At 36.5% G+C, this 26030-nt stretch overlaps 1 protein-coding gene and 1 non-coding gene across 3 annotated transcripts in view; both read right to left on the bottom strand.

Moving 5' to 3' along the window:
* Window positions 1-26030, bottom strand: part of SLC24A2 (solute carrier family 24 member 2) — a 260455-nt gene that overhangs the window by 177986 nt on the left and 56439 nt on the right. The window lies entirely within an intron of this gene.
* LOC114513737 lies at window positions 5812-5918 on the bottom strand. The gene has a single exon (XR_003685862.1). It is a non-coding gene; the product is annotated as a U6 spliceosomal RNA (small nuclear RNA).

The raw sequence follows: 26030 nt of genomic DNA, 5'->3' as shown, positions 1-26030 counted from the left end.
GTCACCTATTCACCACCTGGAGGGCCCAGGTGATAGTAAAGGAGACTTCATCGTGCTCCTGAACAACACCAGGGAATCTATCCTTCTGCGCAGTTATGACAAGCCTTAGCATGAAGAGTCTGGATAAGGTCAGGAAAAGAGCAAATTAGAAAACCATCCAGGAGACTGAGGGCAGTTAAAACTCAAGATTGAAGATGAAGATTCCATATGGTTCTTGGGAAGACTCAGCAATCTCTAAGTGTTAATATGAAATCATCTTTCAGATAAATAAAGTTCAGGGAAAAAAGGTGGAGAACAGAGTGTATGATATGGTTTTATTGGTGAAAAAAGGAGTGGGAGTCTATACATTTAAAAATACTTGTACAGTCATGTCATAGACTATTGACGGAAGATTACATCTGACAGTGTACTCATGGGAAAGCACATTGGGGGACTGAAGATCTGCGATAAGGAGATTTATTTTTCACTGTGACCATTTTTGTACTGTTTGAATTTTTCAACATATAGAGTTTTTTTAAGTAAGAAAGAGTTACAATGAAAATCAAAAATCTGAATGTAAAAACATAGGATTCATAGCAGGTAAATCTAAGAAGACTAAGAATACTCATAACTGAAATACGTGAAACCCCCATTAAAAACTGAGACCTCTCCCTGAAGTTTCTGAAAAAGTTTGATTCAAGATTTTGTTTGCTTTTTAAAAGTTATTTAGAATTATAGTTAGTAAATAAACATCCCATCAATTTAACATCCTTAAAGGCTGCATTGGGAAGGAATTAGATAAATTCATGAATTACTTTGGATGTATTTATACCACTGCAATTTTTTTTGCCTTTTTTTTCTAAAAGCAACAACATTTGAATCTAACCTTCGTCAGAAGTAAATGGTTTTCAAATATTTGATGATCTGTAAAACAAATTTTAAAACCTTTTTTCTGATTGTAAAAATAATTAATGTTTTATTGTAGAAAATATAAAAATTGTTATTTAAAAACAAAATTAAAATATATATACAGATTTGATCATTTTATCCCACTAAGCTTATAGCCTAAAGATTACGCTGTTTATAAAAACACTTTATTTGTTCGAGATGTGAGAAGATGGTGGCATAGGGAAACACCGTTTACCTCCTTGCACAACCACATCAAAATTACAACTGAATTATAGAACCATCACTCAGAACCATCAAAAATCAAGTTGAATGGAAGTCTGATAAGTATGGAATTAAAGAAACCCCATCTATCCAGACTGGTAGGAGGGGTGGATATGTGGAATGGATGGTCCCACATCCACGTGGTGGATAAAAATTCCATAGAGATATCTCAGGAGTGAGGAGTCCCAGCCCCACACCAGGCTCCCCAGCCCAGGGTTTCAATGATAGGAAGATAAGTCCTCATAACTCCTGGCTGCAAAACCCAGTGGGGATTGAGTAAGTAGAAGAAACTTCTTTTTTTTTTTAAATTTTATTTTAATCATTGTTCAAGTCCAGTTTTCTCCCACTTACTCCCATTCCAGCCCACCCACCCAACCCTCCCCACTTGCTCCCCATTACCTCCCACCCCTAGTTTTTGTCCATGTGTCCTCCAAACTTGTTCCTGTAAACCCTACCCATTCCCCCCTGAAATTCCCTCTTCTCTCCCCTCTGGTCACTGTCAGTCTGTCCCTTATTTCAGTGTCTTTGGTTATATTTTGCTTGTTTCTTTGTTTTGTTGTTTAGGTTCCTGTTAAAGGTGAGATCATATGGTATTTGTCTTTCACTGCCTGGTTTGTTTCGCTTAGCATAATGCTTTCCAGCTCCATCCATGCTGTTGCAAAGGGTATGAGCTCCTTCTTTCTTTCTGCTGCATAGAATTCCATTGTGTAAATGTACCATAGTTTTTTGATCCATTCATTTACTGATGGGCATCTAGGTTGCTTCCAGCACCTAGCTATTGTAAATTGTGCTGCTATGAACATTGGGGTGCAAAGGTTCTTTTGTATTGGTGTTTCAGTGTTCTTAGGATATAGTCACAGCAGTGGAATTGCAGGGTCAAAAGGCAGATCCATTTTTAGTTTTCTGAGGAAGTTCCATACTGCTTTCCATAGTGGTTGTACCAGTCTGCAGTCCCACCAACAGTGCACTAGGGACCCCTTTTCTCCACAACCTCTCCAACACTTGTTTGTTGATTTGTTTATGATGGCCATTCTGACTGGTGTGAAGTGGTATCTCATTGTGGTTTTAATCTGCATCTCTCTGATAGCTAGCAATATTGAACATCGTTTCATGTGTGTTTGGATTTTCTGTATGTCCTCCTTGGAGAAGTGTCTGTTCAAGTCCTTTGCCCATTTTTTAATTGGGTTACTTGTCTTCTTAGAGTGGAGTCGTGTAAGTTCTTTATATATTTTGGAGGTTAAACCCTTGTCTGAGGTATCATTGGCAAATATGTTTTCCCATACAGTTGGTTCTCTTTTTATTTTGATACTGTTTTCTTTAGCTGTGCAAAAGCTTTTTATTTTGATGAGGTCCCATTTGTTTATTCTTTCCTTTATGTCCCTTGCTCTAGGAGACATGTTAGTAAAAAAGTTTCTGCATGAAATATCTGAGATTTTCCTGCCTACGTTCTCTTCTAGGACTTTAATGGTGTCACAGTGTATATTTAAGTCTTTCATCCACCTTGAATTTATTTTTGTATAAGGTGTAAGTTGGTGCTCGAGTTTCATTTTTTTGCACGTAGCTGTCCAGTTCTCCCAACAACATTTGTTGAAGAGGCCATTTTTATTCCATTTTATGTTGCTGCTTCCTTTGTCAAATATTAATTGACCGTAGAGGCTTGGGTTTATTTCTGGGCTCTCTGTTCTGTTCCATTGGTCCATGTGCCTGTTTTTATGCCAGTACCAGGCTGTTTTGATTACAGTGGCCTTGTAGTATAGTTTAGTGTCAGGTATTGTGATCCCCCCTACTTTACTCTTCTTTCTCAAATTGCAGCAGCTATTGCAGCAGCTATTTGGGGTTGTTTATGGTTCCATATAAATTTTTGAAGTGTTTGTTCTATGTCTGTGAAATATGCCATTGGTACTTTAGTAGGTATTGCATTGAATGTGTAAATTGCTTTTGGTAGTATGGACATTTTGATGATATTAATTCTTCCAATCCATGAACACGGTATATGTTTCGATTTGTTTGTGTCTTCCTTGATTTCTCTCCTCAGTGTTATGCAGTTTTCTGAATACAAGTCTTTTATCTCTTTGGTTAGGTTTATTCCTGGGTATTTTATTTTTCTTTTTGCTATTTCAAATGGGATTTTTTTCTTGATTTCTGCTTCTGGTGTTTCATTGTTGGTGTACAGAAATGCCTTTGATTTCTAGATATTGACTTTGTATCCCACTCTTTTGCCAAATTCATTTATTTGGTCAAGCAGTTTTTTGGTGGAGTCTATAGGATTTTCTATGTACACTATCATGTCATCTGCAAACAGTGACAGTTTTGTTTCCTCCTTACCAATTTGGATTCCTTTTATTTCTTTTTCTTGTCTGATTGCTGTGGCTAAAACTTCCAGTACTATATTGAATAGAAGTGGTGAAAGTGGACAGCCTTGTCTTGTTCCTGATCTTAGTGGAAAAGATTTTAGTTTTTGCCCATTGAGTATGATGTTGGCTGTAGGTCTCTCATATATGGCATCTATTATGTTGAGGAATGCTCCCTCTATTCCCACTTTGCTGAGTGTTTTTATCATGAATGGGTGCTGTACCTTATCAAATGCTTTTTCTGCATCTATTGATATGATCATGTGGTTTTTGTCTTTGCTTTTGTTTATGTGATGTATTACATTTACTGATTTGCGAATATTGTACCATTCTTGCATCCCTGGAATGAATCCCACTTGGTCATGGTGTATGATCTTTTTAATGTATTGTTGGATGCGGTTTGCCAGTATCTTGTTGAGGATTTTAGCGTCAATGTTCATCAGCGATATTGGCCTGAAGTTTTCTTTCTTTGTTGTGTCTTTATCTGGTTTTGGAATTAGGATGATGTTGGCCTCATAAAAAGAGTTTGGGAGTCTTCCATCTTTTTGGATTTTTTGAAATAGTCTGTGAAGGATAGGGGTTAGCTCTTCCTTAAATGCTTTGTAGAATTCTCCTGTGAAACCATCTGGTCCCGGGCTTTTGTGTGTTGGGAGTTTTTTGATTATTGCTTCAATTTCTTTTGCTGTTATTGGTTTGTTCAGGCTTTCTGCTTCTTTTTATTGAGTTTTGGAAGATTATATTTTTCTAGAAATTTGTCCATTTCATCTAGGTTTTCAAATTTCTTGGCATACAGTTCTTCATAGTAATTTCTTACAATGCTTTGTATTTCTGTGGTATCTGTTGTAATCTCTTCTCTTTCATTCTGATGGTGTTTATTTGGGTTTTCTCTCTTTTTTTTCTTGATGAATCTGCTTAAAGGCTTGTTGATTTTGTTTATCTTTTGAAAGAACCATCTCTTGGATTCATTGATCCTTAGAATTGTGCTTTTAGTCTCTCAGTCATTTAATTCTGCTCTGATCTTGGTTATTTCCTTCCTTCTGCTTGCTCTGGGCTGTCTTTGTTGTTGTTCCTCGAGTTCTTGTAGACATAGGGTTAGGTTGTTTGTTTGAAATGTTTCTAACTTTTTTAGGTGGGCCTGTATTGCTATGAACTTCCCTCTCAGGACTGCCTTGGCTGTGTCCCATAAGTTTTGGGTTGTTGTGAGTTCGTTTTCATTTGTTTCCAGAAACCTTTTGATTTCTTCCCTAATATCATTCTTGACCCATTCATTGTTTAATAGCATGCTATTTAACCTCCATGATTTTGAGTGTTTTGGGTTTTTTTCCTTGGGTTTGGTTTCTAGTTTCAGTCCCTTGTGATCCAAGAAAATGCTTGGTATGATTTCAATTTTTTTGAAATTGTTGAGGCCTGTTTTGTGTCCTATCATGTGGTCAGTCTTTGAAAATGTTCCATGTACATTTGAAAAAAATATGTATTTAGCTCCTTTGGGATGGAGGGCTCTGTATATATCAGTAAAGCCCATTTCATCTAGGGTATTGTTCAATGCCACAATATCTTGGTTGATATTTTGTTTGGAAGATCTGTCCATTTTTGACAGTGGGGTGTTAAAATCCCCCACTATAATTGTGTTGCTGTCCATTTCTTTCTTGAAGTCCTCTAAGATTTTCTTTATGTATTTGGGTGCTCCTATATTGGGTGCATATATATTTACAATGTTTATGTCTTCTTGGTGGATTCTTCCCTTGAGTATTATGAAATGACCTTCTGGGTCTCTTTATGGTCCTGTTTTGGAAGTCTATTTTGTCAGATATGAGTATTGCTACCCTGGCTTTTTTTTCTTGTCCATTTGCTTGGAAAAATTGTTTTCAGCCCTTCACTTTCAGCCTGTGCAGATCTTTTATCCTGAAGTGGGTCCCTTGTAGGCAGCATATGTGTGGGTCATGTTTTCTTATCCAATCAGCTATTCTATGTCTTTTGATTGGAGCATTTAATCCATTTATGTTTAAGGTTATTATTGATAGGTACTTATTCATTGCCTTTTATGTACGTGTGTTCCTCTCTCACTCTCTCTTTTCCTTTCTTTTCTTAAAGCAGTCCCTTTAGCATCTCTTGCAGAGCTGGTTTAGTGGAAGTGTATTCTTTTAGACTTCTTTTGTCTGAGAAGCTTCTTATTTGGCCTTCTATCTTGATTGAGAGCCTTGCTGGGTAAAGTAGTCGTGGTTGCAGGCCTCTGGTTCTCATTATTTGGATTATTTCTTGCCATTCTCTTCTGGCTTGGAGTATTTCCATTGAGAAGTCAGCTGTTAGCCTTAAAAATATGGAACACTTCATGAATTTGCGTGTCATCCTTTCTCAGGGGCCATGCTAATCTTCTCTGTATCCTTCCAATTTTAGTATATGTGCCACCGAAGTGAGCACAGTAGAAGAAACTTCTGAATTCCCAAGCAGCTCCCCTTAAGGAACCCACACATGGATGTACACAGAGTCATTCCCTCTGGTCTCCAGCACCAGGGGAGAAGCTGGAAAGGTACCAGTGGCATACAGGGAGGAACTGAAGCTCCTAGCATCAAGGTGAAATCTGGGAGACAGCTTTCTCCCAGACACAAAGGCAGGAAGAGACCATTGTGCCTTTTCTGAACACTCCCCACCACAAAACCACAAAGCCTGCAAGCTGGTGTCATATCTGAGACTTGATCAACATGGATAACACTGTTTACGCATCCTGGATACCTTCTGAGGCTCTGTCCCACCCCACTTACTGCTGTTAACAGTGGCTTTTCCTTATTAATGACTGGCCCTGGCTCAGACTTTACAAACTAAATCTTTTCAAACTAGCAATAGCCAGCCTCAGCCAGCTCACAGTCTCTAAACCTCTTACTAAGTGGCCCCAGGCATGGCAATAGCAGCAGCCAGCCTAGATTCACAGCTTGGATTCACCTGAGTATCTCCAAGCCCAGCACAAGTAGCAGCCATCTCAGATAGCTTTTTACCTCAGGCAGAGTAGCCCCAGGCAAAATACAGGTGGGGGCTGACCTTGGCAGCACAAGCTGGGAAACTCCAGGGCCTGCACACTCAGTGGACCATGTTGCAGCACTACCACCCTGCCCCTGGACAGCTGATCCTCCACAGAGGGCAGAGATTGGTGGACAGTGGTCACAGCAAATCCTTGCAGCTGATGGGCCTGGGTAAATCTCTCCCATTGACCTGCTAATAACAACTGAGGCCCAACTACAATAGGAGGGTATACACAGCCCACATGATGGACACACTTAGAATACTCAGCTTAGGTGACAGGGAAGGCTGTGCCATTGGATTCTACAGAACACCTACTATAACAGGCCATGCTACCAAGACAGAGTTATAGCAGCTCTACCTAATACATAGAAACAAACACAGGAAGGCTGCCAAAATGAGGAGACAAATAAAAAGAAACATTACCCACCCAGATGAAAGAACAGATAAAAAATCCAGAAAAAGAGCTAAACAAAATGGAGATGAGCAATCTATCAGAAGCAGAGTTCAAAACACAGGTTATAAAGATACTCAAAGAATTTCATGAGGACCTCAGCAGCATAAAAAAGAGCTAGTCAGCACTGAAGGATACACTAATTGAAATAAATAACAATTTGTGGGGAAACAACTGTAGAGTAGATAAAGCTAAGAATCAAATCAATGATTTGGAACATGAGGAAGGAAAAAACAACCAAATAGAACAATAAGAAGAAAAAATAAGCCAAAAAAGAATAGTATAAGCAGCCTGTGAGACAACTTAAAACATTACAACATTCACACTATAGGGGTATCAGAAGGAAAAGAGAAAGAGCAAGAAATTGAAAATCTATTTGAAAAATAATGAAAGAAAAGGTCCCTAATTTGGTGAAGGAAATAGATATGCAAGTCCAGGAAGGACAGAGAGTCCCAAACAAGATGGATGTAAAGAGGCCCATTCCAAGACACAACATAATTAAAATGCAAAAGTTTAAAGTTAAAAAGAGAATCTTAAAAGCAGCAAGATAAAAGCAGTTAGTTAATTACAGGAGTTCCCATAAGGCTGTCAGCTGATTTCTCAAAGGAAACTTTGCTGGCTAGAAGGGGTTGGTCAAGAATAAAGTGATGAAAAGCAAGGACTTACAACCAAGTTACTCTACCCAGGAAAGCTATCATTTAGAATTGAAGGGCAGATAAAGAGCTTCCCAGACAAGAAAAAACTAAAGGAATTCATCATTACCAAATCATTATTACATGAAATGTTAAAGGGACTTATTTAAGGAAAAGAAGATCAAAACTATGAATAATAAAATGGCAAAAAAATACATATCTGCAAGAACTGAATCTAAAAAACTAAGCAAACAAGAAGAACGGAGACAGAAGCATGAATATGGAGAGCATTTTGATGGTTGCCAGATGGGAGGATGATTTGGGGGAATGGGTGAAGAAGTGAAAGGATTAAGAAGTACAAACAAGCATTGGCTGGCGTAGCTCAGTGGATTGAGTGTGGGCTGCGAACCGAAGTGTCACAGGTTTGATTCCCAGCCAGGGTACATGCCTGGGTTGCAGGCCATAACCCCCAGCAACCGCACATTGATGTTTCTCTCTCTCTCTTTCTCCCTCCCTTCCATCTCTAAAAATAAATAAATAAAATCTTAAAAAAAAGAAGTACAAACAGGTAGTTACAAAATAGCCATGAGGAAGTAAAGTACAGTATAAGAAATGGAGTAGCCAAAAGACTTATATACATGACCCATGGACATGATCAATGGTATGGGGATTGCCTGAGGGAGAGGGGGTTGCTAGGTGGATGGAGGCAAAGGAGGAAAATTAGAACAACTGTAATAGCATAATTAATAAGGTATAATGAAAAAAATCAATCACTGGGAGATAAAAACTTTAAATTTAATGATTAGCATCATTGACTTACTGATTGAGTTATTATTGCTCAATTAGATTGTTATCCATTCTTTTTACAGTAATAACCATCATTGCAATTAATATTCATGGTCATTTCTTGCAGACTGTATATCTGAGCATTTGTTTAGATAAATTTATTGAAATTGAAATTCTGAGAAAATTGTAACAACATTTAAGTCCTTTAATGTATTCTGCCAATCTATTTTTAAGAAAGGCTATTCAAATTTTCATAGCAAAAATTTAGGTATAATTTTAAAGAGATTAATAGCACAAGAAAACATCAACTGAAGCCATGCTGAATGACTCTACTTAACACCTGTGTTGTTTACCTGGGACCATAACCTTTTACAGTCTTTTTCTACCTGCTATAGAATCACTGACCATAAGTTTATATTCTGTCCCTATTCTGAGACTCCCCTGTGCTCCAACTTCTTAGCCTTATTTCTTTCATAGTGTCTCCATTTCCAAAATTAAGCTTGTGCTTTATATAATCATTTTTGGGAGTTATCATCTGCATCAAAGTTTTGAAATATTTTCTCAAAATTCTTTCTATATATTTTATAAAACACAGTTTGTTCTTTAATTGTTTACATAAAAGTATCTGTCATTTTCCTGGGAAGGATAATATGAGAGAATGAGTTGAATACACCATTCAACTCATTTGAATGTGTACACCATTTGTTAAAATCCAAGCTTTCCATTTTGGTTTTTAAAAATTCTAAATGACCTGAAAATCAAACACTTGAGTTTTTATGAAAGGGGCCTCAAAGGCATCAGAAAAAGAGGACAGAAAAAATGCTTGAGAAATTTAGAGTAACACTACTAGACTTACCAGACTTGAGTTTGAGGTCCAACTTTCAACTTTATTAGCTGTGGGATGGTAGTAAATTTAGGAATGGTCACAGTTGTTTGCAGCTCCTCCCAACAAGAGTCAATTTCTCTACCCTCTGAATGTAGACTTGTGGTATGACTTTCTTTCACCAGTGCAATGAATTATAAATGGTGTGGGTGTCCCAAACCTGGGCTTTGGCTCCTGTTCTTGTGATCCCTGACACCACCACAATGTGAGCTAGCCCTGAGTAGTCTTCTAGAAATAACAGACATAAGAATACAGAACAAGTCATCAACGGTGAGGCTATCCTAGGCCAACTACACACAACTAACTTAGCAGTTGACCCAGCAGTCACATGTGTTAACCCAGCTGAAACCAGAAGCACTGCCATGCTGAGTCCAACCCAACTGATGACCCACAGAAATGCAAGCTAAGTGATTTCTGTTTTGAGCTACTAAGTTTTAAAGTGTTTTTTTTTTTCTTATGGGGCAAAAACTGATCCAGTTACATGGGACATGTCAGGTGATCTTTCTTGCTTCTACTTTCCTTATCTCTCACAAAAGGAAATAACTGCTCAATTCCAAGTTTCCTTAGATAATTAATTATTTGACAACAGTATTTTCAAATAAAACAATGATGAAAATGCTCCATATCAGAGCTTTTCCAAATGGCTGGCAGGTGGCTACTGAGAACTTGAAATGTGGCTAGCACATCTGAAGAAGGGAATTTTTAAATTTATTTCATTTCCATTAATTTAAATTCAAATAGCTACACAAGATTAGTGACTAGCCTTTAGAAGAGCTCCATTTTAGAAGGTTAGTGAAGTCATCTTCCTGATCTTTGGAGAGCCAATTCCTAGATCCCCCATTTACACCAGTGGGCAAGATGGGTGTAGAGAACATACTTTTTAGGTGAACAAGTATGTGAAATACTTTTCTCCTATAAAAACTCAGAGTCAGTTTCTCTGGACATCTGCTGGGAAAGCCAGCTAGCTGTCCTAGGAGAGTTGTGGAATAGGAGAGTGGTGGAATGGGAGGCAGCGGTGAAGGATAGAGAAGTAGAGGTCCTGACTCTTATCCCACGAGACCTGGCCCTAAGCTATTCTTTAAGTTCTTTTCCTGGTTAAGTATCCCTGCCACTGTGCTCCAGTCACAAGGTCTTCCTCAAATGTGCCAAGCAACTTCCCATCTCAGAGCCTGTTGTGTTTCTAGTTCCACCTTGGCCTGAAATTCTGTTTCCCTAGATCAGGTTTCCTTAACCTCAGTGCTATTAACATTTTGACCTGTACAATTCTTTCTTACAGGGGCTGCCCTGTGCATTGTAGGATGTTTAGCAGCACCTGTGGCCTCTACCCACTAGCTAAAAGTCCCTTGAAAGGAAAAATCACCCCTAACTTAAGAATCACTGCCCTAGATATTAGCATGATTCAATCAGTTCCTCACTTAATTTAGGTCTGTACTGAAAAACGATCTCTAGGGAATTTTTCAAAACCCAGGCTAAAACAGACACCTGTCTTTCTCTGTTCCCTTTCCCAGTTTATTTGTCCTCATAGTATTTAAAACTGGTTAATATTATATCAGACAGTTCTTTGTTTCTTTTCTGTCTTTACCTGTTGTTCATTGCTATAACCCTGGTACCTAGTACCTAGATAGTTGACAGATGGTTTATAAATATTTGCTAAATAAATGAAGGAAGGAAGAAGGTACCCACTGGAAAGCTGAAGAGAGATAGAATAATCTCATTTGAGGGCGATGGAGACATGTCAACAACAGAAAGTTTTCAACCATATTTAGCAATTAAAATTTGTATTGGTTATCTATAACAATGACAAATTTTTAGAAATTTTTCTAATAATGGACACATTTTTACTCACCACCACTAAAAGAATGCTTTGAATTCAGAAGTAAAACATTTGAAATGTATTTGTCAGCCACATTTATGAATAATAGGCACTTTTGAGACCTAAAATTGTAGTCATTTCATATCATCAAGAAACAATGTTCTCAACCATTATAAACATTGATATTTTCTTGCTACTGGACAAAAAACATTCTCATAATTGGAAAAGCACTTGAAAAAGACCTGCATTTGTCCTCCACAAAGCAGATGTGTTTCTAAGAGGCTTTTATTAGCATTACCGTATAGGGCTATCAATTCACTATTACCCCAACTCCAGCACCAGTACATTTATTCATGTATTGAAGTCTTTACTTAGCTATAAGATTAAAATTTTTTTTGCCCTGAAAAAGTGTTGTATTCTTCCCTAATTCCTTAAGACATAGTAGATAATTTCTAAGATGTTGACTTTGTTTTGAAAGAACTGCAAGTATTTAAGAGAAATTAAAAATACCAAGAAAATTGGATATTCTGGAGAGGAGGTACAGATATCTCCTGACTGCTGGTAGATCTCTGTGAATGGTCAGAATAGTGTCATTAAACCTGTATCTAGCCACCTATTAAATGATGGGCTATAATACCTCAGCTCCCAAGAATCTTTAGAGAACAACTTGTGAAAACATTAAGTAGAACTTTTCAAAATTAAGTAATTTTACTTTCACATTGTCCATGTTGTCACTGATTAAAATCTTTCAAAACACACAATTCTTCCTTCTCTTTTACAATAGAATATGTGTAACATTGAATGTGTGTGTGTGTGTGTGTGTGTGTGTGTGTATTTTGATGACCTATGAACAAGAGTTGTTTTGTGAAGCTGAGCATAAACACAAGCAAGAAAACACAAGCCAGATACACTGGGTGTTAGGGTAAGGGTAAAGTCTCAGGGTGTTAGGGTTAGGACCCCGAGATACTATTATTACTTTTGTTTGTTCAAAGTCCAGGCCAAAAAAATCTTTAATGCACATATTATGGGACATATTATATGTCCCCAATGCTTCCCCTCTCTCCCATCAACCTGGTTTGCTGCCATTCTAGATTTTCCAGCTCAAAGTTGTTTGTAATCTGACATCTGACTTCTGGATAATCAATGAATTACTGATGTTCACTTTGCCAAAGACTGGGAGAGGCTCTCCTGAGATGCCAAGTACAGTCACATCACTTGACAAAATATAGTGGCAAAATCAGAAGTAACGAATAGAGAGAATGGGAGAGGTAACGAATAGCACCCTGGAAAATGGGCCAAAAGGCTCTAAGCTGTGCAGTATATTTCCATGGAACATTGAACATACTGTGCTGACTCACTGGTTCTCAGGTTTTCAGAAAAGAAAATAGGAATGTTAGATCAGAAAGAGACCACACTAGATCCCATGGGAGAAAGGTGCCTCATAAACAGCACAGTACATTCCAGTTTATTTGGAAATGATAGTAGGATAAAATGGTTGGGTCAACTTAATAATTTCATTAACTAAGAATTGGCATATGCAATATATATGGAGTCTTAATTTTCAAAGAATAAGGATGAAATGCATTTGTCAGTAAAAAAGATGCTGCAAAAATATTTACCTCAAAGGTCACTAAGAACACTGTAACAACAACAACAACACTACTTGTTTTTTTTTAGAATTACAGAAATATTGGTCTATACAAAGTCATCTAAATTTAAAAGTTAAACTAATGAACAATAAAGCCATACAATACCTGTTCACTTGATCTGAGCCCAGTATAATGTTTGAGATTCTGAATTTTTTATCTAGCTTTTAAATTATTTTCTTAGTTATTCTCTACAGATTTTCTTCTTTTTCTATGACTAATATAATTTGAAGCTTCTATACTGGATAAGGTTTTCTCTAAAAGGGTCAAACAATTAGTTTTTCAATGGCTCAACTATATGAAAATGTTACTCAAAATTGTAGTTACAAAAAGACAATGTGTACATGTGTTAAGAGCTAACTGGGTTGGGATATATGAAGACAATGATGACAATTGGATGACAATGCTATGACAGCATCACTCTGTTACTTAGACTGGCACCTGTGTCCTTTATGCCCAGCCGGGCTTATGGTCACTGTGTCAGAGGCACTGAATGCCAAGAACTGAGGTGAATTTCATGCATGTTCAAATGCTTGGGCCACCAGCTCCCACTGAGGAAATGACTTTCTATTAGGTCATTAAAATATGACCCATTTTCAGTCCTCTTTGACTTCTGCAACTTTAAAATGTGGTATCAACTTATTTCCCTCCTGACTCTCTGAATTTATACCAGTGTCTTGACTTTTGAAATTTTTGAGCTCATTGGAGGAAAGTGGGACACATTTTCCTTGACACATTTCAAGCTGTATGAGAATGAGAAACCCATCTGCAACAAACTGTCAAATGGAATATTGGCAGAAAGCAACCAAGTCTTCTTCAAAGTGAGTGTCACCAACTCCTTTCCACCTCACTTCATATATTATTCAAAATGCCAAAGTTCCTGATGAATTTCCCTTCTGGGCATGTACTACTAAGATTATATTGCTTGAAGGGGTTTTCTGAGGCACATAGTTTGTTATCTTGGTGCTCACAGTCACAAGACATTCTTTTCCTTGGTGACCAGCACTGAGCTTCAGGTCAGAGAGTCTGACTATTCCTCCAGAGACCTATCACAGCATTCCTGTCACCAAATCAGTGTGAGAGGAAATGCAGCTAACATCTGAAAAGCTTGTAGAGGATTCATTACTCAGTACTAATTTCTTTGGTACTCTTATTCTATTTCACATGTAACCTACACCATTTCACATCATTTTTGTTTCCTCTGAGTTATTACAATAATCTCAGATGATGCCCAATGCTTTCAAGATGTTTTTATCATCCTGGTTCCCAGACTTTTGGTGTACAGGGTAAGAGTTGAGGCTGATAAATGAAATAAAGTGGACTGCTTGAGGATTTGCACGTAATCCCCCACTAATGGCAGAAGAAAAAGAGTCCATAAGGTGAGAAGCAGAGTAGAGAAAGACAGAAAGCAGTCTGGATTGAAGTTTAGGTATTTATGGGAAATTTCATTTCTGATTAAGATCAAACTTGAGTTCTTATAAGAATATCATCAAGTTCACTGATGAAGCAAAATGCATTTCAAACCTAAACAAACTTCATATAACCACCTCAAAGACTCAGAATGTTTTGTCTCATGTTGCTATCCTCCTTCCTAGATTATGCTTTCTTTCAGTTTGTGTTAGTGCATATAATAAAGGTGATCATACCTAGAAGTTATGTGTAGCAAAACCATGCATATAGTATCGTGTAACTTCAAGCAAACCACATTGTCTTTCAGGGTCTCAGTCTTTCTTTGACACAACTCTAAAGTTCCTCCAAACTCTTTTTGGAGCTCTATGATATGGTTGCCACACTTTCTAACAGTGGCCAGGGAGGTAACACAAGTGGGTGAAGCTGGCTTGAGATAAATCTATAGATGCTATGTTACTAGTATCATGATGAACCAATACAAGCATCTTGCCTTGCTATATTATATCTTAAAAACCTCTGTGTGTGGCAACCAAAACTGAGTGAGGCTGATTTAGGGCTTTTGTACCATTACTTTGACTCTTTATGAGAATCTACAATAATTAACCATATTCTGTAAAAGGACCTGTACAAGATAGTACACAAACTATTCAACAATGAAGTGGGAAGGGCCCCTTTGAAGATGAAAGTGCTCACCCAAGGCAGCCTTGTGAGGATATGTGAGGGTGGAATTTCACAGTGAACTTGTAAACCATATGAGCCCTTAATTTTGTCCTGACTGGTTCCCAAATGGTGCTAAACTATAGAACTGCATAAAGAAACTGGAAGCTGTCCATGGTGCTTAAGAATTCTCCATAAAGCTGAATGAAACTTTTCAGAGTCTGAAGAACAGTGATACTGTACATCGAAAGTATTAAAAAAAAAAAACAAAATACTTTCATTGTAAAAGACATAGAAGAGGATCAATGAAGGATAAATGGTGATGGAGGGATACTTGACTTGGGGTGGTGAACACATAATACAATATACAGGTGATGTATTGTAGAACTGTATATCTGAAACCTATATAATTTTATTAACCAATGTCACCCAATAAATTCAATAAAAAATAAAAAATGAAATAAAACCAAATCATCTTGGTGTAGGCCATGAGGATCCAATGTGTTCTTGACTCAACTGAACAGCAAACACAAATAGAAACTCATGTCCTTAATTTCCTTTCTGTAGTTCCAAAACAACTTGTGTGTATGTGTGTGTGTATTATACTTTTTAAAGATTCTACCAGCACCACATATTTCCCTGAAGTTAACATTATCCTGACTTGATTCTCTAAGTTTCCAAAGTATACTGCTTAGTACAAAGGACCATTTAAGTCCCAAGAATTCTGCTCTGGAGTGTGTAATTTTGAGTTATAAGAATGCCAATTTCTTATGAGTGTAGTTCATGGTAACTATTCTCTTTTACAAATTTAAGAAAAGTCACTGTTGTAACAATGTGATGAGAATTAAAAATTCTTTACAACATACAACACACACACACCACACACACACACACACAGTTGGAAAACAGTATCCAAGCATCTAATTCAGAAATTCTTTGCACTCTAAGAATCCCACTTTTAAAATACAATTCACCTAGTTTATTTTGAAATCAAACGTCAATTTTTTTTGCCCTTTTTTATTTTTTAGTTCTTCTTTTATCCTTTTAAAATTGTTGTTCAGTTACAATTGTCCCCATTCCCCTCCCCACATTCCTCTCCCCTGCCCCATCCAACCCCTGCTCCCAAAGACGATCCTCACCCCATTGTCCTTAACTATGGGTGTTTTATACATGTTCCTTGATGTGACCCTTTCTCTTCTTTCCCTCTTCTCTTCCCCCCTTTCCTCTGGTTACCATCATTTTGTTCTTTATTTCCATGTCCCTGATTCTTTAGAAAACATCAATTCTTTGTGTTCAAGAAGACCCAGAGCAAAATTATCTTGGCTAAATTTCAGTGACAGTCACCCTTTTCTATTAACAATATTCTAAAATGCTGACTCTCTGTTGATACTGGCTAGAGGAATTTTTGTGCAAATCTGGAATTACTTTTCATTTTGGAGCTAGTGATTTTTGTGGATTAGATTGATAGCAATAAAAGAATAAAAACACAAAGGAAAGGGGACAAAAATAAGTATTCTTATGAAATAAGCAAACAAAGTCTTCTTTCACAATGAAGGTTTGAAAGCTTTAATCATGAGATATAAATCTGATGAAATCATGGAAGTTAATAAAGAAATTAAATAACAAATGGAAAGGAATCTTAACAACTGTTAAAATAGGAAGGTCTTTAAAATGTCATTTTGTCCCCATCATTTCAGACACTTATGTGTCTTTCTCATTCTTATGACTTCCTAGTGAAACAATTCTACAGTACTTCAAATAAGTCATTGTAACATACAACAGACTTAATCTGGGGTATAGTTTCATCCTACTTAAACTTAACTGTTGCCATCTAAAGCTTATTTCCTTTTTTTTAAAGTCTTCCTTTCCATATATTCATGGAGAAAACATTGGCCATTATTCTTCACACAACTGAAAATAGTCACTGAATTAATGAGGTTTTTGGCTCTTTTTCTGATAAATAGACCTCATTTCTTTAACTTCACTTCATACACCTTTTCCCTTCATTTCTTGATATAAGGTTATTTTCTATGATACTTTACCAAATTCCTCAATCCCACTGTGTATACAATCCCTGCCAGAGGAGAAAACATTCCAGAAACTACCTATCGACTGCTGGTATATTTTTTGTATGTGCTATTTACACGACCTTATTTATTTACACTTAAATGAAAATTGGGACAGTATTTAAGTAGCTTCATGTATAGTAGGAGGTGAGTGTAAATAGATTTATTTAGGTGAAAAAATATGGATTAAGGCATCCTGAAGCAGGTGAAATACACCACCTTCATGAATGTTATCTGGGAAAGTTTATGAGATTAGGATTTCTATTGAAATAAAAAATATGAGCCCTTATATAGGAGTTACTTGGAGTGAGCTGAGAATGTTAGGTTGGACATATATTTTGGTATCACTTTAAAATTAAAAAAATATTATGACTTGTTACACAGTAACATTAGTAAAAGTCCCTGTCTCCTTTGACACTATTACACCTTCAACAGGAAAGCTGGAAATAATTAATTATTATTCAACTTGTACTTTTTATTAAATAGCTAAAAATGCATGATAAATCAAGACAATCTCTAAAAGACTCTTGGGGAATTTTATTAGACAAAACCAGTTAATAACATTACTAGATGCCCATTAGGTACAAGATCTGACTTCAGGCTCTGCAAAGTTATAAAGGAATAGGGTATTCAATCCCTATCTTCAAGATACTCTCAATAAGAGCAAGGACATCAAAAACACAAGTGGCGGAATCAAACAAACAAAACAGAAGACCACCAAACAACCGTAACACACATACATCTATTACTGACTCCAGGTGTGAAGGGCAGAGTGAAGGAGAAATGCCAAAGAAAGTTTCTAGATTATTTGAAGGCACTAGAATGAAGTGAAGTCAGTTTGGCAAGATAGGTCTTAAGTGACATTATTAAAGGCTATTTTCTTGTTCTAATAGAATCTGGAAGGTCACCTCTGAAAGTAATAAAATTCTCTCTGCACTGCAATAAGATCGTTCAATTTTTAATTCAAGGAAAATCCCAAAGCAAACAGCACATAAAATACTGGAACTTGGGGGTGGTAATGATAAAATTGTCCTCAAAATTCAAAGACCTGTCAATCTAAGCAGTGCACACATATCCATTTTTAAATAAATTATATTGTTTTTAAATGACAGATGCTACTTTCATCATGCACATTCCTAGAATCTAATTCATTATAAATCTCCAAATAGTGTATGGAAATTATTTTAGGTGCTGCTTTATCTAGCAGTAATGTCAGTTACTCTCTTTTTCTATTTTGGTTGCATTCATGTGAAGGAGTTTTATTTTATTTCACATTTTTGATAACAACAAAGAAAAATAAGACACAGAAAAGAATGACCCCACAGAACAACTGGCACTCCTTCCCCACTTTAAAAATGATATTTAATACAAGGGTTTTACATTTCATTCTATCACTTTCATTTAATTTTTAGTCAAAGTTTTCTCCCCTTAAACTCTGTCTGAAGCCATACACTGAATTTTCATTTTCTTATCATAATTTTAATATATACTCTTGGAAATAATACATTTTTGCCATAAGACAGTAGGATTGATTATAGAGGTAGAAGGGACCCTAAGACATATTAGGGCTATTAACTTACCTTCCAGTATAGCTGAATCAGATAGAGACAGATCATTTACTGTCCTATTCATGAAATTCTACTTGAAAGCTAATTTTAAGAGAATTTCTGTGAATGATTAATAAAAGAAGTCCAGGGCCAGACTCAAAGTGAGAACAAACAATTAAAGCAAAATTCACAGTTCAAAAAGTCCTCTATATATCATACTTTTGTACAGAAATTATCATAAAGAGCTTAATTCAACAATATTTATTAAGAACTTATTAGGTACTGGGTCCTGTACAAGGTACATCTCTGATGATGTGAGTATTCTGCCATATTGAATATTTGCATTCATAAAGTTATGCTGATTAAATGGATGGAACTATTTAGATGTCTTGAATTTATAAAATAATCTAACTCATGGTATAATATTATTTGTAGCACATGTATATAAGATTAATATCCAAATACAACTTCTACTTCTGCCATAATCTTATAATTTAATTTGCTATGCAGTGATATTGCTACTGATACAATTATTATAACTGGGAGAAATGGTAATTCATTTGAACAAGAATTTAGGGGCAAGTCTTCATAAAAGACTTCTTTTTTGAATAACCCAGAGCCACAAAGTTTGGTGAATTTCATAGACTTGGTTAAGTGCATGCCTGATTGCTGCTCAATCAGACTTAATGAGGAATGCAAGGAGGAGAAGAATGACACTCTGACAGCAGCAAATGATAACATCTGTTTTCCAATCATGACATAATTTGAACAACTCATTTCCTTTGAGAAAGGTGATGTTTTCAAAGGTAAAACTACATTAAAGATTCAACAAATATATTTTTTAAACTATGCACAATTTTGATCTGAAAAAGATGAGTTGGGAATATGATAAAAATTTCTAAATGAATTAACATGCACTTTTCTTTTTTTGGAGAGGGGATTTGGGAAAAGGTCCTGCCAAAAGATAATATCATTAATACAAGGTCTGATATATTCCTTCCATTTCAATAAAACAATGTCAAGTGTTTGTTTTGGGGTTTTTTTTTTGGCATTTATAAATGGAGAACAGAGAATTTACACCCAATCTGGTTACCTCCATTTGCTCTAATTCCAAAAGAGCCACATTATTAAGTGCAGAAGGAATTCAGTCTCAGTTTAAAAATGAAAATGCAATGTCTGGAGACATATTTGATTGTCTTGACTAGAGGGGTGGGGGCTATTGGTACCTAGAGGGCAGAGACCAGGGATGCTGCTGAGCATCCAGCAGTGCCCAGGACAGTACCCCACAGCAAAGAAGCATCCAGCCCAAAGTGTCAACTACCTGGAGTATACCTTGCACAATGTACATCTGATAAATGATTAGTTTCATATTGTACACTATAATTATATACAATACAAGCAGTTGTTTTTTAGTAGTTAAGGAGTTAATGCCAATTTAAACATGCCTACTTCAGAATAGCAAGTAGTTTAGGTAAGAGATTTAGCTCAACATTTTAGTCTTACTCTGTGTTAGCTTAGGATGGAATGTGTAGAAATTCTGTTGAATGTTTTGATAAAAGCTCTCAGATTTGGAGGCAAACTATCTACAATATAAACTGCCTTTCTCAGGGCTTCATTTGTATATACCACAGCACTTTATGTGTTCATTTACTTTTGCCATTTTAAAGGAAATATACACAACAATATGGTAAGATGGCGTATGAATAAAGATTGCAGCATTAAAAAATATGTATGTAAACAGTGCTGCTATGAACATAGGGGTGCTTAAGTTCTTCTGAGTTGGTGATTTGGGATTCTTATGGTATCTTCCAAGCAGTGGAATCACAGGATCAAAACACAGTTCCATTTTTAATTTTTTGAGGAACCTTCATACTGTTTTCCATAGTGTCTACAGCAGTCTACATTCCCACCAAGAGTGTGCTAGTATTCCCTTTTCTCCATATCCTCACCAGCACTTCTTGTTTGTTGATTTATTAACAATGGCCGCTCTGACCGATGTGACGTGGTATCTAATTGTAGTTTCAATTTGTATCTCTCTGCTAGCTAGTGATGTTGAATTGGTGAAAGACAAACACCATATGATCTCATCTATAAGAGGAATCTAATGAACAAAACAAAACAAACTAATGAGAAAAATAGAACCAGAGGCCTGAAAACATGGAACAGACTGACAGTGACCAGAGGGGAGGGGGATAATGGTGGAAAGAAGGGGGAGGGACTAGTCAAACAGCATGTATGAATGACCCATGGACATAGACAATGAATGCTGTGGGGATTGATTGTGGGATGGGGGATGAGCTTGGTGGAGGAGGACAAAGGAGGAAAAATTGGTACAACTGTAATTTAATAATAATTTTTAAAAATATATATATGAAGACGCCTATAAGTGTGATATTTCAGAGGTGAGAGTTTGGGAGGAATAGCTTACATATATTCCTTCTCCATGTTCCTGAAGATGCTGAAGGATATGGGTCCAAAGATCAGAATTAGATGTAGCATACTTAGAGCAGGCAATTTTTCCCTTACTCCCAAGGTGCACAACCACTACCACAATTCTCCTCTGGGACAGGGGTATGTCAGGTTTGAAAGAAAACCAATTCATGCTATGTCCTGGCCCTTTTATACCCAAACTTACATAGTATTGGGGTAAAACCCCATTATTTCCTTAGTGTATGGACTTTTGCATAACAAGGAATATTTACAAACACTGTGATCTCTTGATTCTTGAAGCAAATCCAACTCTTGTGATCCACAGCCTCACTGAGAAAAAGAAGTAGAGTTAAGGCCTATGTTTGCTGATCAAGATTTCTTTCTCACCTTTATAACATCTCAAAACCCATTATCTCTGGAGTCACTTCTTGGCAAGACATTATGCAGACAGGCATTTCACACTAAACAAGGCAAACGATTATACTTCCTCTCAACAGGCAGTCTCCTTGATGCAATAACAACATTCTAATTGCCTGGAAGAGAATACAACTTCAAGAATATCTTATATTCAGCCCTGGCTGGCATAGCTCAGTGGATTGAGTGCGGGCTGCGAACCAAAGTGTCGTGGGTTCGATTCCCAGCCAGGGTACATGCCTGGGTTACAGGCCATAACCCCCAGCAACTGCACATTGATGTTTCTCTCTCTATCTCCCTCCCTTCCCTCTCTAAAAATAAATAAATAAAATATTTTTTTAAAAAGAATATCTTATATTCAGCCACAAAAGGTAAAATGGGAAGGCAAAATCTTGTTCCACAAACAAAAAGACCATCATTTGTATGTTAGTCTGAGTCCAAATTATTCTATTCTGTTTGTTCCTTTTGTTTTGTTTTAGTATGAAAGCAAACAGACTTACAGTGCCATTGTTTCCAAGCACCAATCAGAAGGCGCCACAGCACTCCCCTTAAAACAACAAGAGAGACAGAAAAGGAGGCTGTGATTGGAGCCTGGAGACCTCAGTAAGCTTCTTTGGACAGAACAGTGGGAACCGCAATTGTGCTCTCTTCATGATTACCAAATTCCTGTCGGCAAATACGACCATTTGGCTCTAAATCTCCTCTAGCTGTCATGCAGATGACTCACTTACATCATTACAGGATACAGTGATACACATATGGTTAACTTAGTTCAATTCATCTGTGGTTTACCAATGAACTGTTCTATAGAATATTTTTGCACCTTATAGAACTGATCTATTTACCCAAGGCAAATTCAACCTAATCTATAGAACCTTTCTTTTGTTTTTTTATTTTTTCATATTCTCATCTTTTTTATTGAATTTATTAGGATGACATTGGTTTGCAAAACCATACAGGTTTCAGTGTACAACTCAATAAAACCTCATCTCCACACTGTGTTGTGTGTCCATGGCCCAAAGTGAAGGCTCCTTCCTTCCCCATGTGCCCCCACCCCCACACCACCCTTGGCCTTTCTTTTAAACCAAGGAAAGTTTTTTTTGAGCAGCTTTAAAATTACACTGAATGCTCTGGGTACATCTTAGGTTTTTTCCTTCATGTCAGAAAAATCATATTGTATTTATTGCTTGGTAGTACACGGCAGATCATTATCCTGCCAGATGCCTCTGAACTCAATCCCATATGTATCACTTGTTCCCATTTCATCTAGGCACTGAATGAAGGGAAGCAAAGATTGTGTTGCCTTATGTATACGGAAAATAAAAACAGCAATTCGGTATTTGCAGGAGCTACGGCATCTAACTTCTTATCAAGTGAATGTGCTTTGATTTAATGCTGTATAGTCCTAGCTTAAGTTGACATAAATACCAGACATTTTTATGTGGATAAGAGCAAAGAAGACTGGGATTTTTATACAGTGATATTTTTGTCATTCCCTCAGGAAGCAAGAAAAAAATGCTTTAGATACAATCCAGATTTTGAAAGGTGGCCTTAAATAACTTGCTTTACATGCTTAGCTCATAATCAGCATTTCTTTTTTGCATTAGAGTCTGACTTTTTAATTTCCTAACCTTCTTCCCTGGTTCTTTTTTTGTCTACAGCACTTTGCATCATCTCAACACTATGTCATTTACTTATTTTGTACCCTATAAGAAGGTGAGCTCCAAGACGGCAGGGGTTTGGGCCAGTTTTATCCCTTGCAGAAACCTAAGCACTTACAGCTTGTACCTATTTGTCAGAAAGATGAACATTACCTATTTCTCTCTTTCTCCAACAATTTTTTTAGTTTTCATGTAGTTTTGCTTTTTCTAGGAGAAATCATTTTTAAAAATTCATTTATCTTAAGTATTAAAAAAAAGGCTCTATATGAAAAACAACCCTGTTATAACTTATATTATATCCTTCTAAGCAAAGACCAGATCAGTTTTACCTTTTTTTGAAAACATGGTCATTTACTATTAAAAATCAGAAATTTTAAATTGAGATCACTTCCAAGTCTTCATCAGTGGGTAAAGGGGCTTCTTTCAGTCTTCACGGCACACCTCCAAAAGTTCACCAAAGAGAAAAAAGTAGGTTAACCTGAAGGGCCTAAACAGCCATAGGAGATCAATGTCATTAGCCACTTTCAAATGAATTGGCAGATGCTCAGATAGGTTCAACTACTCCTCAGACAAAAACATGGGGAGTTGGAGCAGGGTCAGGGGCACTGGGCCTGGAGGCTGTGCCCACTCTAGGTGCATGAGTCCTAGCTCAGGACCAGAGGACAATTCCTGTTGCTCTATGGGTATTTAAGAGTTTTTGAAAGGCAGATGGTCTCACTTGAGTTGTTCTGTATGACTGGCATTTTTAATGAATTAGTGACAGCAAATCTTTTTGACTCACTCCCAGCTGGATAATTTAAAAAATGCCAACTGAAAAGAATGGTATCTCATAAATTCAGGCAAATGGGCATTAAGGGGGCTAAGCTGGCTGCCCTTTTAATATACTGAGTATTAGCATTTTCCAAGGCTCTAGGTTGGTAATGCAGTTTTAGCTCAGGAGACTATGCCTTTCATTAAAACGCTTATTCATTCTGCTGTGTTATAATGAAAAGAGTTCTACACTGTCATATGTAATGATTATGGAAGGTTCTCAGCTCTTGGGGGAGAAAGACTCAGAAAAGGCAGGCATGATTTCAAAGGCCACATACTGCTTACCTCCACACCAAACCAAACCAAAATGAAATCAACTGTAACCAGCATTTTACACCAAAAAGTAAGTTTAACAGTATAGCTTGTTGATTTAGGAAACTCCAGATATTGGAAGACCCCTTAATTTTTGTACAGAGCTCAAAGAACTCTAAGCTAGTTGATTTTATTCACTAACAGGGTAAAAGTTGTCTTAGTCTGTTTGAGCTGCTACCAAAATACCATGGACTGGGTGGCTTATACAAAACACACATTTATTTCTTACGGTTCTGGAGATTGGAGTCCATGCTCAGGGTGCTAGCGTGGTCAGGTGGGGGCCCTCTCCCAGGTCACAGGTTTCTCTTTGAATCTTTCAATGGCAGAAAGGACTAGAGAGCTCTTTGGCATCTCTTCAGTAAATGCACCAATATTCCTGAGGACTCCACTTTCATAACTTAAATACAGTTTTCAACATATGGATTTTAGGAGGACACAAACATTCAAGCCATAGCAAAGGGCATATTCAATAGCACCATAACTGTGGCTTTTATTTGTTTGAATTGAGGTTTGGATTAAAAACAAAGCAATATATTAAAAGGAATAAATTTTTCTGTATGTAAATTTAAAAAATAAAATAATTGAAAAGAGAAAATTAAAACACATGAATTTAGTGTTGGTCATATTTATCTTACTCATGTCTGCAACAACCTTAGTGCCCATCATCTTGACTTCCACACTGTGACACTCAGTAAGTGTTTGCTGAATGAGCTGGAAAAATGAGGAGAAAGAAGCCATTTCAATCAATGAATGTCAGTATACCTCACACAAGTCCACGCAGGTAAACATAGTGGATGCTCAGATTGTTTTTTCTAACATATTCCATAGTGGCATGGCTCTCTCCCTCACTTTCTTCAAATCTCTGATCAAATGTCACCAAAAGAGAAGGTAAGCAGTACACTGAGAACATTGACAATGCTTCATTACACTCTATAGAAAATGAGTCTTTGGAAATGTTAAATGTGAAAATTTATCTTGCAGTTAATCTGACAGCGTTTATCAACATCTTTAATGTAAATGCTTTGGACATAGTAATTGCATTTATTCTACAGATAAATTACATAATTTATCTGCCTCCATGTATAAAGATAGAAGTGCTAAAATGTTCAATGCCACATATTTGTGATTGTAGAAAACAACCTAAAAGTCCACTGATAGGGAAATAGTTTAACAAATGATGTTACAAACTTACTATGGAATGCTAGGTCATTGTTACATAGAATAAGGTAAATCAATATGTAGCAACATAAAAACATATCTAATTTAAACATTAGATGAAAAAAGCAAGTTATATAATGTGATGTCTAATGTGTGAGTTTTGTTTAAAATACATGTATATTTATATGTGTTTTATACATTTTTTCTGTAGCTTGAATTGCTTAAAATATGGATATGTTACTTTTGCATGAAGTTTTATACACATCTAAACTATTATTTGCTGTATATCTTTGCTAAGCATATATGAGTGCATTTAAATTCACATTTAATAGTGTTATAAACCATCACTCACTCCTCCTTTCTATACTTAAATCCTATAGCTCTTGGGTTATTTTTTACCCATAAAAGTTTCTGGCAATGTGAAAAAAGATACTCAGCTTTCAAGCAGTTGACTGTATTTAAAATCTGCCATACTTTTCTGCTCATTTTGTTTTATAATCTTTTTGCTTAAATGCTAAATAACGTTGATTTGTCTTGAAACATATCTTTTAAAACAAGGCAACCCAAAATGAACTAGCATAGTACACAAGTTACCTGATAAATCAAGTTTTGCTATTCTTATTTATATATTGCCTTAATATCGAGCAACTGAACAAAGTTTAGGAAATGATCTAGCTGTTGAAAAAGGTATGAAGGGTTTAGAATCAGGCCTCAATTTGAATACCGTCTCTCCCATGAGCTGCCACTATGACTTACTTTCTTTGTGCCTCAGTTTCTCCATCTGTAAAAGTGTTGTATTTTATACATAGTGTTATGGACTAAATACTTGTACATCCCCT

This window comes from Phyllostomus discolor, chromosome 3, assembly GCF_004126475.2.
Source record: "Phyllostomus discolor isolate MPI-MPIP mPhyDis1 chromosome 3, mPhyDis1.pri.v3, whole genome shotgun sequence".
In the NCBI taxonomy this organism is placed as follows: domain Eukaryota; kingdom Metazoa; phylum Chordata; class Mammalia; order Chiroptera; family Phyllostomidae; genus Phyllostomus; species Phyllostomus discolor.
The sequence above is the reverse complement of the archived record's forward strand: the minus strand, read 5'-3'. Positions and strand labels throughout refer to the sequence as shown.